The following is a 17,444-nucleotide window of genomic DNA, read 5'->3' as shown; positions in this document are numbered from 1 at the left end:
TCATAAAACCTCCGTTTTCCATCATAAAAAATCATCAAAATAACAAATATTCTCTAGTTTTCTTATTCTCTTTAGATTTTAAGAATTCTCTTCTCTCTCTAGCTTTTCTCTACAAAATTCCGCATTCATAAGACCTAGAAGCACGTAGCCAAATTCGAAGTTGCCTTCACCCTAGAAGTGAAAGGTTTTAAATTCTGAGGGTTTGGTCCCAAATCTCTCTCTGAATTATTTAATTTAATTCTTTGCTTTATTATTTTTCCTTGAAGTTACTAATGTTTTGGGTGTTTTTATCCCTTGGGAGAGTTACGTCACAAAGATTGGTCCGGCTGAGCTGTACCTGTAAAAACAACGGAGACTCCGGGTGGTGGAGTTCCGCCTCCGACGATCAAGTTAGTAACTTGAATGAGAATAAAGAGTACAGAAATTTAGGTGGGGATCAGCTTGGATTCCAAACTCAGGTGTTCCTCTGATGAGAGAGAAAGTAGGTGTAATCAATGATTTAATGTGTCTTCAAAATGGGGAAATATCTCCCTATTTATAGGGTCATTGGTAGGAGTGCCCCTATCTAGGTCACTTCCCCTAGGTTTTGGTGGGCTGCGCCGATTTACGGCGCTTCTTGGGATTTGGGCCCTTGAAGGCCGCCATTTCAGAAGCTTATCTGAAGGGGACACGTGTTAAAAGGCTATGGGGCCACTTGGGCCATCCTGAACTCGACACGTGGCCTCCTCTCATTGGTCCACAAGTCTAGGGTATTTTTACCCTAAACATTTGCCCCTCACAGGGGTCACGTGCATGTCACGTGTCCACCTATCAAAGGTGATCAGTAACAACGGATAGTAAAATTTGAATTTCAAACAGGGATGCCCCCGTTTTTACCTTCTATAAATAGAAGTTTACCCCCCTTTTCTCTCACTTCATTTTCATTTGACCTTTCTAGAGAGAGAAAAAATAGATATTTAGAGAGAGTTTCTCTGCTTCCATCTGCGTCAGAGTTTTCTAGATTTCCGTGTGCTAACCTTGCAACACCCGGTCACCGTCTGTAGGTGTTTTCAGATTTTTCAGAGTTAAAAGTAAGGTAACCGCATGTACCATCTTTAGTTTTTCTTTTCCAACTTGTATACATTCTTTATTCCGTCTGGATACATTGTCTTAGAAATAAAATGAGTTCTCAATCCACACATTTGGCACTGCCTAAGACACTGAGCCGGTCTCCCGGAACGGCTGAGTCTAGAATAGGGGGTGCCTTTTTTGGACTGTCGGAACTGCTGTGCTCATCTCCGAATTCCTCCCTCTCTGTGTCTATGCAGGACACAATGGCTAGAGTTAAACAGACGACCAGAGAATCTAAGAATCGGCGCACTATGGAAGTGCATGCCGACGAGGTTGTTCCGGATGGGGAACATGAGGATTTGGAGGAGAGCGACAATTCAGATGAAGAGGCTCCCTCTTCTTCCGGGAGCTCTAGCGTACGGGAGGTAGCCGGAGACGAGGCCGCCTCCTCTAATGGATCCGGGGAAGGATCTGGCGGTATTGAGGCCGCTGAAAGATCGGGGGCTGAGACTTCTGGCTCCGATCAAGATAATTTCGCGGCTGACTACCAGCAACCGGCGAAAGTTGCTGACAACCTTAACCCGAAGAAAATTAGGATGCTTCCAGGTGACATTGCCCTGCTGAAAAGTGGCTTCAAGGCTTTCAAGGAAAAGTACCCCTTTGGAAAGGGATGGGATATTATCATCCAGCCTGCTGATGCAATGATGGCATGGAATGACAAGATAGAGAATGCAGACAATTATTTTGTCTGCTACGAGGCGGTAATAGAAGCCGGCCTCCGGTTCCCCATCCATACCGGGATTAGGAAAATCCTAAAGGGGTATGATCTGGGAGTTTGGCAGCTCACCCCCAACTCAAGGGTGAACATTCTGAGCTACATAGCCGCTTGTGAGCTCCAGAACTTAGCTCCCAGCTTCTTTGCTTTCGCTCATATGCATTACTTGAGCAAGGCCCCAAGCGCTCATGGGGCATGGTACACTCTTTCCACCTTGCCCCAGTATTTGATGAGTTTGGACAAGGTGTCCAAGTGGTCAAGGTGGAAATACAAGTTTTATTTAATTTCTTCACCAACCCTAAGACACAACCAGAAACTGCACCGGTACAATCAAAAACCGGTTCTTCTAGGCAGGAAATGCCCCCTCCCGGCGCTCTCTACTAGTGCCCGATAAACTGGATCCCTCACCCGGACTACTTTAAAGATGAATGCTTTATGTCCGCCTGTGGGTTAAAACACATGTTTCCTAAGGGTAGATCCACTTGCATCCGACATTTCTGTAGTTTTATTTTGTACTACAAACTTTTCATGATTTTTTCTAACTTTTTTTTTTCTTCTTGCAGCCGACGCCTTGAAAATGGTTGACCCAGCCAAAACCCAGGCTAAGTCAGCAGCGCAACTACGCAAGGAAAGCGCTATCGCAAAGAGAGCAGCCGTTGAGGCCAAAGATGTCAAGAAAGGCGGGGTAAGGCCGCTTGACTTTAGCTTTTTCTTTACATTTCTTGCAAAGGCATTTCGCCGATTAGGTATATTTAACTCTTAATTTGCAGGACTCTGCTAAACGCGTTCCGCGCTCCATCTCCGAGCTTTTCAAAAGGAAAGGGAAGGATCTGGAAAAAGCCCCGGTCAACTTCTACTGCCAACCCGGGTTGTCCCAGGACAGGGGGAAAATCTCCTTCTACAAAGAAAATTCTGAGTGAAAGCTCAAAACGCTTGCAAAAGAATGCGCCGGATGTCTCTACGACATCGAAGGGTGGTCAGCCACCTAATGCTGCAGCCGGTGAGCAACTATTGGGGAGGAGGAGACTCCTAAGCCCCATCCGGAAACCCAAGGTAAGGGCAAGATTGAAATACCTTGGCCACTTGACTTCATGAGAGTCAAGACTAAGGTAGACCCCTCAGGGGGTTAAGCCAGTAGCCGACAACGGATGAATGCCAACTATGCTTCATCCTTCTCACCAAGTACTTCTACTTCTTTTGGTGCAGATCTTACATCTGACGAGCCGGATCTTAGCTTGTCGGGTTTTCCAAACGGATGGTAAAGACCCTAACCCGGTCAGAGAAAAATTTCATACCTGATCTGCAAGTGGTGGACTTTGATCGGATAATGGGCCAACTGGCTGAGGTAAAATAATCTTCAACTCAATTCTAATATTTTTTCTTCATTTTAACCAAGTATTTCATAATCCGGGTGCCCCTTTTTCTCAGGTAATGCTGAGGGTTGATGGGCTCCGAGGCCCCTTCACGCGGAAGCAAGAAGAGGTAAATGACGCCAAACAAAGGGCCCTTGAAAACCTCAACTCTGCTGAATATGCTTATTATATGTGTGATTTAGAGATTAAAGCAGTAGAGTTGAAACAGGAGGAGCTGATCCGGACCTTGATGGCTGCAAATAATGTAGGCACCAGTCGGGCTAATGACCTTGAGTTAAAACTGAAGGATGCTCAATCTGAACTCAAGGCATTAGAGGACGCTGACAAGGAGAACACAAAGCTCCGGGCAGACGTCAAATGCCTAGGGGTGGAGATCGTCAATCTGCAAAACCAGCAGGCGGATGAGATTGCCAAGGAGCAGACCCGGCTGAGTGAGGAGAATGAGCGGGACAATGCTGCCCGCCTGAAGATAGCACGGGGGCTCCTCTACTTGGATGTTGACTTTGAAGTCTACAAACTTAGGTATGATTACGCCACAACGGTGTATGATGCCTAAGTGCTGGGAGAGGCAGCTCCGCCTCGCTTCAAGGATTGGGCTGCAAAGTTGGGATATGAAGTCTCAGATAATGAGGAGCCGGCGGAGGAAGAACAAAATGAAGGCAGGCAGCCTCAAGTGGCTGAAGACCAATCAAAAGCCCTCCTAGCCAGTCCGAACCAGCCGAAGCAGCAGCTTCCCGCTCAGCGTTGAATCAGCCTCCCAAATTCAGCGGCAGTATGCCAATTTCTTTCTTTCCCGGCTTGTATGCCGAGTAATGTTGTATTTTTTACCAACTGTAGAGTTGGTTAACAATCATTCTCTTTTGTTTCTTCTCCGGATGTTATTCCGGTTAACAATTATTCTGGCCTTTGTGCCATTTATAATATGAAGTATTCCGACTTAGTCGGTTGTTTATATATATATTTGTGTTTGAATTTTTTCAATTTGAATTTTACGTATATACTACAATTCTTTAATATTTTGCCTACTTAAAAAAGCATGCGACAATTTTCAATCCGGCTACTCTTGCCCCTGGACGGCTTTGTGGTTGGTTTCATTTCAAATAGATTGATTGGCTTGAAAACACTTGATACTTGGAGAAGTATGAGGTGTTTTTAGGCCAATCAATCACAATGGTGATTGCCCCAAACCAAGTGCACAGCCAGCCATTAGAACGGGTGCTTCTAGCCTCTTACCCAGGCGGTAATATTCCGTCTAGCATTATTTCATAGCCATTACACAAACTCTTTTGCCCCAATTGGGAAAGACAGTGCAACTTTGGAATAAATAATCTAAGTGAAAACTTTTGCCGGTAACCGACTAATGCCTAAGGCATCCGGTATTCGGTGACTTAATCGTTCTCGTAAATTATTCTGGTCAGACGGCTATGAGTTGACCAATTTGGTCGTTCAATCTTTGTCATCTGCATAGGTACGTAGAACTGATGAAGAGTCTACTCTCTGCGACGATGACACTCGGAGGGGTGTCGTCGGACGCCATTGTCCATGTTGGGACAGGCGGTTTTATAAAATAAATAACCAACCGCCCATTGGCCTTTGGTCTTGTTTGCTGCTCGCTTCTTCATGACGGCTGCCCCCTGTGGTGAATCAGGAAGTGTGTCGTCTGTTAAATATGCCCGGATGCCATCTATCCAGGTAGAGCTCCGGTCCAGGATTCCAATGGGCTCTTCATATATACTTCTTTTTTCGAGAACTTCCCAAAAGACTGACCGAGGCGTATCATAGCAGGCGGATGATGCCAATTTGGACAATGTATTCGCCTGGTTGTTATCTGACCTGGGCACTTGACTCAGACAGAATTCCTCAAGTGCCCCGGCCTATTCTTTGATTGCCTGAAGATACTTAAACATAGCTGGATGAGTTGCCTTATATTTTCCCTCATACTAGCTTACGACCAACTGTGAATCAGAGTAGGCATCAATTTTTGTTGCCCCTACTGCCTTACACATGCGGATTCCGGCTAGCAGGGCTTCATATTCCGCGTCGTTATTTAAGGCTTGAAACTTAAACTGCAGTGCATATTCAAATCTGTCCCCCTTAGGGAACTCATATATAATTCCTACACCGCATTCGTTCTTCGTCGAGCTCCCGTCTACAAGCATTTTCTAAACCTGATCAATGTTATCCAGTGGTACCGGTCGTGTCATTTCTGGGTTCAAAAGTGATTCAAGACTTTTCATTTCAATAGCCCATTTCAACATTCCGCCGGATGACTCCAAGGTAGACATTGGCTGCTTGAGGGGTTGATCGGTGTTAATTACAACCGGATGAGGCAAAATGTACGGCTTCAATTTCTTGAAGGCCATATATAGAGCAATGCCAAAATTTTCAACCATGGGGTACCGGAGTTTAGCATTTTTTAGCACATGGCTAATGAAATAGACCGGGAGATGGATGTCGTCTCTCTGAGCAAGGAGAACAACACTAAGAGCATGATTTGAGATGGCTAGGTACATGTATAACGTCTCTTTGGGCAGAGGGTAACAAGCCTTGGCAAAGAGTGCAAGTGTTCTTTCACCTTTTGAAAGGCCGCCTCAGCATCATCCCCTACTCAAATGTGGTCTTCTTCCCCAGTTCCGTCAGGTAAACGGTTAGTCTATGTGCTTCCTTGACAGTGCGGGGTGACTTCATGTCAATTACCACCTGTATGTTTTTGGGGTTAGCCTCTATCCCCCTTTGATCAATCAGGAATCCGAGAAACTTCCCAAACTCAACAGCAAAGACGCATTTCTTAGGATTTAGCATAACCTTATGTCGCCTGTGTGTGGTGAAGGTTTCTCGGAGATCCGCAAGGTGATCCGCTTGCTGTATGGATTTGACTATCATATCATTAATGTACCCCTCCACATTCCTCCCAATTTGATTAATGAAGACCGTATTAATCATCCGTTAGACTGTAGCCGGCACATTTTTCAAGCCAAACGACATCTCAGTGTAACAGAATAACCCCTAATCAGTGACAAAGGTCGTCTTCTCTTGATCTTTTTTCCACAGGGGTATCTGATGGAAGCTAGAGTAGGCATCCATGAAACTCATCAAGGCATGCCCGGCTGTTGAATCGACCAGACTGTTGTTCTTTGGAAGCGGATAACTGTCCTTGGGACATGCCTTGTTAAGGTCTGTGTAATCAACACACATACGCCAGGTACCATTCGGCTTCTTTACAAGCACAACATTCGCCACCTAGTCGGGGAAATAACATGGCCGAATGAACCCGGCTTCCAGCAGCTTTTTTACTTCGGCAGTTGCCGCCTAACTTCTTTCCTCGCCGCAATTTCTTTTCTTTTGCTGGATGGGCATCTCTTCCACTTCAAAGACAAAAATGTCTTTGAATTCTTTCAGCAATAGGTGCAAGTCTGCACCCAGCTTAGCATAAACAACCGTCTCAACCTTAACATTACGCTCTGAACGGCTGTCCTCTAGAGGTATATCAATATGGTCTCTAGCCGGCTGGGGACGGAGCTCATCTGACCGTTCCCCGGTCAGTGATTGATATTTTTTCTCTTTCTTCACCTCCACCAGCAAAGGAGCCTTTCTTTTCTTCCTGGCTGCTGGTGGGGCTGGGGCGGCATCCTTGACATTGTCAAGGTCTATTGGTTCCTGACCTTGGATGTCGGGGGCCACAGTATCCTTGACGGCTGAGAGGTAGCACTCCCGGGCCGTCTTTTGATCCCCATTCAAGGAACCAATAAAGCCATCATCCCTCTCATAATTGATGATAATGAGAGAAGGGATGATTACAACCTTGGCTTCGTTGAGGGTTAGCCGGCCTAGGATAATGTTATAGGCGGTCAGCTCCTCAACGATTTTAAAGCTGCTTGGACACATAATTACCTAAAACCGATTTGAAAGGTAATTACATGTGTAAAAGCGCATTGACTTTTGAACCAGCGCGAGACGACACAGTCGTCGCCAGGCGCTGAAATTCGTTGTTTGGCAACGAGCTTGTCGTCTGCCGCTATTTTTCCCATGCTATTTTATTTCGAATATGATTTTCTTCGATCCCATGCTATTTTTCCTATAAATAGGGGTCGTTGCTCCCTATTTATAAATCATCAACACCTAGAATTCTCTAACACTCTTTCTCTAAAAGCTAGAAGCTTTCTCTCTCTTTTATTTTTCTAAACCTTTCCTCTCTAAAATTCCTCACTCATTAGCTCTAGAAACACCTAGCCAAGTTCGAAGGTGCCTTCGCCCTAGACGTGAAAGGTTTAATATTTATGAGGGTTTGTTCCCTAATCCCTATTTCAATTATTTAATTTAATCGTTTGATTTTTTACTTTTCCTTGAAGTTACTAACGCGTGTATTTTGTTATTAGATAGAGGTACGAGGCATCGAAGTAAGTACACTAATTGTTTTAGTGATCTTTTGATATAGAAATCATGCTTTGATTATTTTGTTGATTTATTGTATCATGTTAGGATGTTTTATTACTTCCTAGTATCATGTTTTAGGTAATAACTATAATTTCTAATATCATGTATGTTTTTATGATTCTTCCTATTTCTTTCCTAATATCATGTTCGTATCATGTTAGGGCTAAAGCTTTGAACTTTGATGTTTAGTGACAAGCTAGGGTTTGTTGTTAATCTTGTTAGTATCATGCCTAGGATCTTGCTATTATTATACTTTAACATTATTATTTTAATTATGATTATTTTGATTATGATTATAATTATTATGATTATTATGTTACTTGATTTTTATTATTATTGTTATTGCTTGATCACACCTTTTTTGCATGTTTAAAGGGAATTTATACTTGTAATCACGCTTAATAAGATAATTAATAATCTTGTTTAGGCTAATATGATTATGATTCAAATGATCGCCAATAATAGTTTTGTTTGTGCATTAATATTCAACCAACATATTTTAAACAGGTTTAGGGTAAATCTATTGATTGTATGTTAGTCAGAAAGCGCACATGAATACGAGAAGAATAAAGTAGAGGCCTATTTTTAAGGCAAGTTTAATCTCTTTTAGGTTGGATTTGTACCTTAATCCCCGAATTTCCAGTCATTGTTCCAGACCTATTGGAGCTAACGATCTCACGGATCGTTAAGGGGTGTAACCTTCACCCTGTGGATTGTTTACAAGTTCCTAAAACTTGTTAACGACTCTTTTGCTCTAGCTTCCTTTTCTTTGGACGCCACCATGCTTAAGTTTATGATTACAATGGGGCTCAAGTGTGAGATGGCTTGAAATATTCCCTACAGTTTTTTGGCGACTCCAATGGGGAAGATTTCTATTTTAATTCCTAAAATTTTTTTTGGCAATGATTTAGAATGAGTGGATGAGACTAAAAAGTTCTAAGTATTTCATGTGCGTAATTTTGATTGACATTATTGGCATAAGCATAAAAAGGTTCTCATTGGAAAGATCATCCGTAATGAGTAAAAAACATAGGATTTTTACTCGTAGGAATCTAGGGAAATATCTTTCAAAACTAAAATTTAAATAATGCTATGAAAAAACAGGAAAATTCAAGAACTGAAAGCTGCCGAGGCATGTAGGAATTAACCCTTAGAAAACAGCGTCAGCATCAAACAATGGCGCTGTCGCATGGCGACAATGCTAGCGTCTGGCGACGACGCTATTTTCTCGCGCCAAATTCTTCCACTACCGAGCCAGAAATTTACCTTCTTATTTCAACTAGTTTTCTAGTACTGTTTGCTCGATTTTACTTCCTGATTGAGTTTTTCCCTTTTTTCTAAAACCCATATGTGTTCCACATATGGCCATAACCCTCTGGGAATTCATGCTCCATCTACCCAATTGAAAGCTCCGGGCAACGAAGGATACATCCAAGATTGTTGAATTCACCAAACCATGGAAGAAAGTTTAACTCTCGGGGTCCCATCCACACGCGCCAACCCTTCCAAAGGTGAGCCTTCTGTGCGGTGCATCCAAACTCATAACCATTGAATCTCTTTAACTAACCCATATCCTGAACTTTAGAGAACTAGAGCCATGGTAAGGTTGCAAACGCATTGCATCATATCGTGATTATATGATTGTTTTGTGTGTTTTTGTCCCCCGGGAGAGTTACGGATCGAAGACTAGTCCGTCACGAGTTGTACCTGCAAAAACAACGAAGACTTCTGGTTGTTAGAGCTCCGCCTCCAAAGATCAAGTTAGACCTTGAATAAGAGGAAAAGGTGCGGAAATTTAGGTGGGATCTTCTCGGAGTTCGAGATCAAGTGTTCTCTGATGAGAGAAAAAATGGATGTAATAAAAAGATTGAATGTTTCTTTAAAATGGGGAAATATTTCCCTATTTATAGGGTCATTATGGAAAAGTGCCCCTCCCTAGGTCACTCTGACCTAGCTTTGTTGGGCTGCGCCGCAATTGCGGCTTTTCTCGAGAATTGGGTCTTAAAGGTTGTAATTCTGCTGATGTATCTGAGGCTACCACGTGTCTGCTGGTAAGAGGTCTATGGAAACCTGTCCACATGTCTAGGGTATTTTTACCCTAAACATTTTCCCCTCATAGGGGTGACGTGGCGGGCCTCGTGGCGCCTGTGATACGTTTTCCCCCGTGAGTAGTGAACAGTAACAACGACTATTCACCTTCTGGGGTGTGACGGGGGTGCCCCCGTTTTACCCCTCTATAAATAGGGTTTTACCCCCCTTCTCTTCTCTCATTTACACATCTTTGAAAAGTTTTTTAGAGAGAGAAAGAGGGATTCTAGTGAGAGATACTCTGATCCCGCCTGCATTAGATCTTAAAGATTTCCGTGTGCGTTCTTGAAAACACCAGGTCACCGTCTGTTATAGTTTTTAGATTATTCAAAGCTAAAGTAAGGTAACCGCCTGTACCCTCTTTCAGCTTTTTTCTTTTTTTCCGTCTGTATACATCGTCTTTAAAAATAAAAATGTACTCTTCATCTATACACACGACACTGCCTAGGACATTCAGCCGGTCTCCTGGTATGGTTGAATTTATAACAGGGAGTGCCTTTTCTGGACAGTCGGAACTGCTTTGCTCATCTTCGAATTCCTCCCTCTATGTGTCTGAGCAGGATACAATGGAAAGAGTTAAACAAACGGCTACAAAGAGAGAAGTCGGCGCGCTAGGGAAGTGCCCGCAAATGAAGTTGTTCCGGATTGGGAACAAGAGGAGTCGGAGGAGCAAAGTGGTTCCCAGGATGGGGCTCCCTCTTCCACAAATAACTTACGTGTAAGGGAGGCAGGCGGCAAAGATGCCGCCTCCTCTCATGGGTCGGGGGATGAATTAGGCGGTGATGAGGCCGTCGAAAGATCAGGAGCAGAGGCTTCTAGCTCTGATCAAGACGATTTTGCGGCTAATTACCAGCAGCCGGCTAAGGCATCCACTTTCCCAAACCCAATAAAGACGGGGATACTGTCGGGTGACATAGCCTTGCAGAGGAGCGGCTTTAAAGCCTTTAAAGACAAGCACCCCTTTTGGAAAGGGGTGGATAATAGAGGTCCTTGGGGATGGGAATCAGATAATTGTGCCAAAAAACTGGATCCCCCATCCGGATTTTTTCAAGGATGAAAGATTCCTATCCGCCTACGGTCTTAGCATGATGTTCCGCAAGGGTAGACCCACTATACATCCGGCAAATTTGTCGTCTCTATTTATACACTTCAATTCTTTTAATTGTTTTGACTAATAGCTTGGTGTGCTTCTTGTAGACGAAGCGCTCAATATGGTGGACTCGAAGAGAACACCGGCTAAATCTGCCGCACAACTTCGCAAGGAGCAGTTGCAAGCCAAAAAGGCAGCCGCCGAGGCTAGGGAAGCCAAGAAGGGCGGGGTAAGACCGCCTGACCTGTTATCTTTATTTTCAATATATTTCTTAAATGTTTTGTCTGTTGTGACCTTTTTGCTTTTTCATTTATAGGGTGCTAGCAAAACCATTCCCAGTTCCATCTCAAAGCTAATCAAGAAGTCGAGTGAGGAGTTAAACAAAACTCCGACAGCTAAGTCTGTAAAGAAGAACTCTTCCCAAATAACTTCCTCTACCAAACCAGATCGTCCAACGACCGGGGGCAAATCTCTCTCTACTTTGAAGGCTATGAGTGAAAGCTCAAAGCGTTCTACAAAGAATACGCCGGATGCCTCTAAGGCATCGAAGGGTTGCCAGCCACCCAATACTACATCCAATGCGGCAACGGCTGGGTAGGGGGAAGCTCCGCAACCCCAGAATCAACCTCATACCCAAGGTAAGTATTGAATTGAACTTCCTTGGCCACTTGACTTTATGCGAGTCAAGACTAAGGTCGACCTTTCTGGAGGTCCAGTTAGTAGCCGGCAACGAATGAATGCCGACTATGTTGCAACCCTCTCACCAAGTACTTCTTATGGTGCAGATGTTACCTCCGATAAGCTTTATTTGTTGGGGTTTGCAAAACGGATGGTGAGGACCCTCACCCGGCCAGAGAAGAACTCCGTGCCTGATTTGCAGGTGGTGGACTTCGACTGGATCATAAGCCAGCTAGCGGAGGTAAGCTGATCTCAACTTAACACTATTTTTCTTATTTCATTTTGTGAAGTATAAAACTTTCTAGTTGACCCCCCCCCCTTTTTAGGTAATTCTGAGAGTGGACGGGTTGCGGGGTCCCTTCAGGCTGAAGCAAGAAGAGGTAAATGATGCAAAAAAGAGGGCCACTCAAAATCTCAACTATGCTGAATATGTTAACTATATGTGCGAACTAAAGATTAAAGCAGTAGAGTTGAAACAGGAGGAGCTGATCCGGAACTTGACGGCTGCTAATGATGCCGTAAACATCTGGGCCAATGACCTTAAACAGCAACTGAAAAATGCTCAATCTAATCTCAAGGCATTGGAGGGAGTTGATCAAGAGAACATAAAGCTCCGGGCAGACATCGCCCGGTTGGGGGTGGAGTTGATCAATCAGAGGAACCAACATCGGGATGAGATCGCCATAGAGCAGAGTCGGCTAGTCGAGGAAAATAAGCGGGACATTGAGACCCGCCTAAAGATCGCTAGGGGTCTCCTCTACCAAGACGTAGACTTTGAAGTCTACAAACTTGGTATGACTATGCCACTGCGGTGTATGATGCCCAAGTGTTGAGAGAGGCAGCTCCGCCTCGATTCAAGGCCTAGGCAGCTGAGCTAGGTTATGAAGGCTCAGACGATGAGAAGGAGGAGGAGCCGGCTGTAGGACAGGACGATCAGAATCAGAATAACAAAGTTAAAGATGATCAGACTGCAGTAAACCTCCCGACCGGTTAGAACGAGCCGGAGCAGACCCAACAACAGTGATTCATCTTCCTCCCCTTTATTTTAGCGGCAAAATGCTAACCTTTGTCTCTTTCCGGCCTGCGTGCCGAGTAAGCTTGTAGTTTTACCGACTATGGAGTCTGATTAACAATTTTTCACGTTTGATACTTTGAGTATGAGATGTTTGTAAGCCAATCAATCACAATGGTGATTGCCCCAAACCAAGTGCACAGCCGGTCATTTAAACATGCGTTCCAGCCTCTTCCCTAGTTGATAAATAACTGTCTAGGGTGGTTGCATAGCCATTACACAAAGCTCATTCACCCAATTTGGGAAACCTGTGCAATTTTTGAAAAAAATAATCTAAGTAGGAACTTCGGTCGATAGTCGGTTGATGTGTTAGGACATCCGGTTTCTCGCATACTTGGTCGTTCTTTTGATTATTCTGGTCAGACGACTATGTGTTTACCAATTAGGTCGTTCAGTCTTTGTTGCCTGCATGCGTGCGTTGAGCAATCAATGGAGTTCTCTCGGCAACGATTATACCCAGATGGGTATCGCTGGACGCCAAGTTTCATACTGGAACAGGCGATTTTGTAAAATAAGAAACCATCTGGCCATAGGCTTCATGTCTTAGTCAAGACCGGTTGTGTAGAAACTAAGCCTTTTTGTGCTTAATTTATTTGCTGCTAAGTTTCAAACTTAGCTTTTTAAAAAAAATGTGAATGGTCCGTCTATGCATTGCCAAGACGGCATAAAAACAACAAAAACTGTAATGTAATTGAAACAAAAAGCAACTTTTCATTGATAGACTTCTTGTTTACATAAAAAAATTTACATCCCTCAAAAGTAATACTTTTTTAAGTTATCTACATTCCAAGTTCTAGGCAGGCGTTTGCCGTCTGGAGTTTCCAGGTAGTAGGTGCCATCCCTAACCTCATCATAAATCCGGTAGGGGCCTTTCCAATTAGGAGTTAGCTATCCAAGCACATTGGCCCTACCAGTTGCCTCCATTTTTCATAACACATGGTCGCCAACTTTAAAAGGGTGCTTGTGCACTTTCTTGTTGTAAGCTCTTGTCATTCTAAGACGGTATATCTCATGATGCAAGGCATCATTGCCCCTCCGTTCCGAGAGTGAGCCAATGCTAGCCACATGGCCTCCTAGTTTGCCTCTTCATCGTAAAGCATGACTCGAAGAGTTGGCTCATAATGTTCGATGGGCAAGATGGCTTCAACAACGTATACCATGAGAAATGGGGTTTCACCGATTGCCCCTTTTGCAGTTGTCCGGATGGCCCAAAGGACATGAATTAATTCTTCTGCCCATAAACCACCGGCTCTTTCAATTTTCTTCTTGATGCCGTTAGAGATGAGTTTGTTAAAGGCTTTAACTTGGTCGTTTGCTTGGGGTCGGCCGACTGATGCAAAATAATTTTCGATCCCTTCATCTCCCAACCAAGTTTGAGCTGAGGCGTCTCAAATTGGGTCCTTTATCGAATACCATTGACATAGGTACCCCAAACCAGGTGATAATATTCTTCCACATAAAGGAGATGACATCTTTTGTCATGATGCCTTTGACCGCCTCGGCTTCCACCCACTTGGTGAAATAGTCCACAGCCACAAGTTTGCAGCTCATTTCTTCATGGCGGATGCCTCCTATGGTGAATCATAAAGCGTTCTGTCTGTCATATATGCTTCTTTTTTCAAGAACTTCCCACAAGACTGACTGAGGTGTATCACAGCAGGCAAAAGATGCCAATTTGGACAAGGCATCCGCCTGGTTGTTGCCAGAACCTGAACACTTGACTCAAACAAAATTCTTCAAGTGTCTCAGCCTCTTCTTTGACTGACTGAAGGTTTTTGATCATTGTCGGATGGGTGGCTTCATACTGACCCTAATACTGGCTTACGACCAACTGTGAATCAGAAAAGGCGTCAATCTTTGTTGCCCCTGCTGCCTTACACATGCGGATTCCGGGTAGAAGGGTTCATATTTTGCCTCATTATTTGAGGCCTGAAACTTGAACCGTAGTGCATATTCAAATTTGTCCCCCTTAGGAGACTCATTGATAATTCCTGCACCACAACCGTACTATGTTGAGAACCTGTCTACATGCACTTTCCAATCCTGACTAAGATTATCCGGTGGAACCGACAGTGTCATTTCAATAATGAAAACGGCAAACACTTGACCTTTCACTACCTTTCTTGGTTCGTAAGTGATTTCAAGACTTGGCATTTCAATATCCTATTTCAGCATTTTATCGGATGACTCCAAGGTAGACATTGGCCGCTTGAGGGGTTGATCGATGTAGATCACCACCGAATGTGCCAAGAAGTATGGTTTCATCTTCTTGAATTCCATATATAGAGCAAGGCCAAATTTTTCAACCATGGGGTACCGGAGTTCGGCATTTCTGAGTACATGGCTAATGAAATAGACTAGGTGCTGGATGCCGTCTTTCTCAGCAAGGAGAACAACACTGAGGGCATGGTCTGAGACGGCTAGGTACATGTACAACATCTCTTTAGGCAAAGGGCTAATAAGCCTTGGCAAATAGTGCAAGTGTTCTTTCAATTTCTAAAAGGTCGCCTCGGCATCATCCCCCTATTCAAATCTGGTCTTCTTTCTGATTGCGTGGAAGAAGTAAAGGCATTTGTCACTTGAAAGGTTGAGGAACCTTCCCAATGCTGCTAGGCAACCGGTTAGTCTCTATACTTCTTTGACAGTGCGAGATGACTTCATGTCAATCACCGCCTGTATCTTCTCGGGGTTAGCCTCTATCCCCTTTGATCAATTAGGAATCCTAGAAACTTCCCAGACTCAACACCAAAGACGAATTTCTTAGGATTTAACATGACCTTATGCCGCCTGAGTTTAGTAAAGGTTTCTCGGAGATCAGCAAGGTGATCCGGCTGCTGCTCGCAGTTGACTATCATGTCATCAATGTACGCTTCTACATTCCTCCAAATTTGATTAACGAAGACTGTATTAATCATTTGTTAGAAAGTATCAAGCGCATTCTTCAAGCCAAACGACATCACAGTATCGCAGAATAACCCTTGATCAGTGACGAAGGCCGTCTTTTCTTGATCTTTTTTCCACAAGGGTATTCTGATGGAAGCCGGAAAAGGCATCCATAAAGCTCATCAAGGAATGACCGGATATAGAATCGACCAGACTGTCGATCTTTGGGAGTAGAAAACTGTCCTTTGGACTTGCTGTTGAGGTCCGTGTAATCAGCACACATACGCTAGGTAGCATTTGTCTTCTTTACAAGCAAAAAATTCGCAACCCAGTTGGGGAAGTTAAATGGCCGAATGAACCCAGCGTCCAGCAGCTTTTTTACTTCGGCATCTGCCGCCTGACTTCTTTCCTCGCCGTGATTTCTTTTTTCTTTTGCCGAATGGGCTTCTATTTTGGATCCACGGTGAGTTTGTGGACAGCGAGATCCTGGCTGACGCCTGGAATTTCTTCTACTTCAAAGGCAATAATGTCTTTGAATTCTTTCAGAAGGAGGTGCAAATCTGCACCACACTTAGCATTAGTAGTCGTCCCAATCTTAACTGTACGCTCTTGACGGCTGTCATCCAGAGGTATATCAATATGCTCACCAGCCGGACGGGGACGGAGCTCATCAGACCGTTCACGGCTCTATGATTGCTATTTTTTCTCTTTCTTCACCTCCACCAACTGATTAGCCTTTCTTTTCTTTCCGGCTGCTAGTGGGGCTGGGTTGACGTCCTTGACATTGTCAAGGTCTACTGGCTCCTGTCCTTTGCCGTCAGTGGCCACAGTGGACTTGATGGCTGAGAAATAACACTCCCCGACCGTCTTTTGATCCCCATTCAAGGAGCCAACCAAACCGTCATCCTTCTCATACTTGATCAGCATGAGGGAAGGAATGATTACCACCTTGGCCTCGTTGATAGTTGGACGACATAAAATGATGCTATAGTCGGTCAGCTCCTCAACTACCAAGAACTCGTCCTTCTCCTTTTTCTCCCAGCCGGATGGGTAGATCAATCCGACCGACTGGATATACCATCCCCCCTCCAAAGCCAACTGACGAATGGAAAACTAGGTTGTTATCTAATCTTCCCTCGGTCAAACTAAATTTATAAACACTTAACAAACCTAAATACGAGTATAGAGGCAAGTCAAGGATCGAACCCAAAGGAACGGTAATGTTCAAGCACTTTCAATTATGCGCCTAAGCTAGGTCGAAGACGAAGGTAAGAGAGAATACTAACAACTAACAAAACAAGTAACCAAGGAAATAAAACACTAGGAACGGGGATCAACAAGTAATCATGTCAATTGCAACAACTTGGGAAGAGCATGCCAATCAAAGGTTGTGAGGACTAAATGATAAGAGTAATCAATAGGAATCAAAGAGCTATCTCCTAATTGTTAAGCTAGGGTTCACTATGAATAACAAACTAAGAGAATCACAATCAAAACCAATTGATAATTGCAATTCCTAAATCAATTGTTCATGTCATTAGCAATTACAATGCAATCTAGCATAATTCTCAAGGCCAAATTGAATTACACACATGCAAACCTTCACTAATCACTTTAATCTCAACAATCAATCAACACAATTCCCAAATTAATCACAATTAATCAATCATACATGTTTCACCTAATTCCTAGGCAAACAACTATTCAAGAATCATCATCTATCAACTAACAACTATGGAAAACAAGAATCAACAAAATATCAAGAACAATTACTCTAATCAAACATCAAATATCAAAATCAAACCAAACAAACATCAAATTAAACAAAGCAATAAGGTGAGATAGAGTTAAGAATGCTCATTGATAATAGAGAAGATCTTGAACACAATTGTTACCCTTGTATCTTCAATCTCTCAATCACCATTGAAATCCTTCACTTTCTCTCTCTAAAACTACTCCTAATCTAGCCTAATCTAGAGAGAGAATCTCTCAACCTAAGAG

The sequence above is a fragment of the Chenopodium album genome, chromosome 3 (assembly GCF_948465745.1).
Source record: "Chenopodium album chromosome 3, dcCheAlbu1.1, whole genome shotgun sequence".
NCBI lineage: Eukaryota > Viridiplantae > Streptophyta > Magnoliopsida > Caryophyllales > Amaranthaceae > Chenopodium > Chenopodium album.
Note: the sequence above shows the minus strand (reverse complement) of the source record.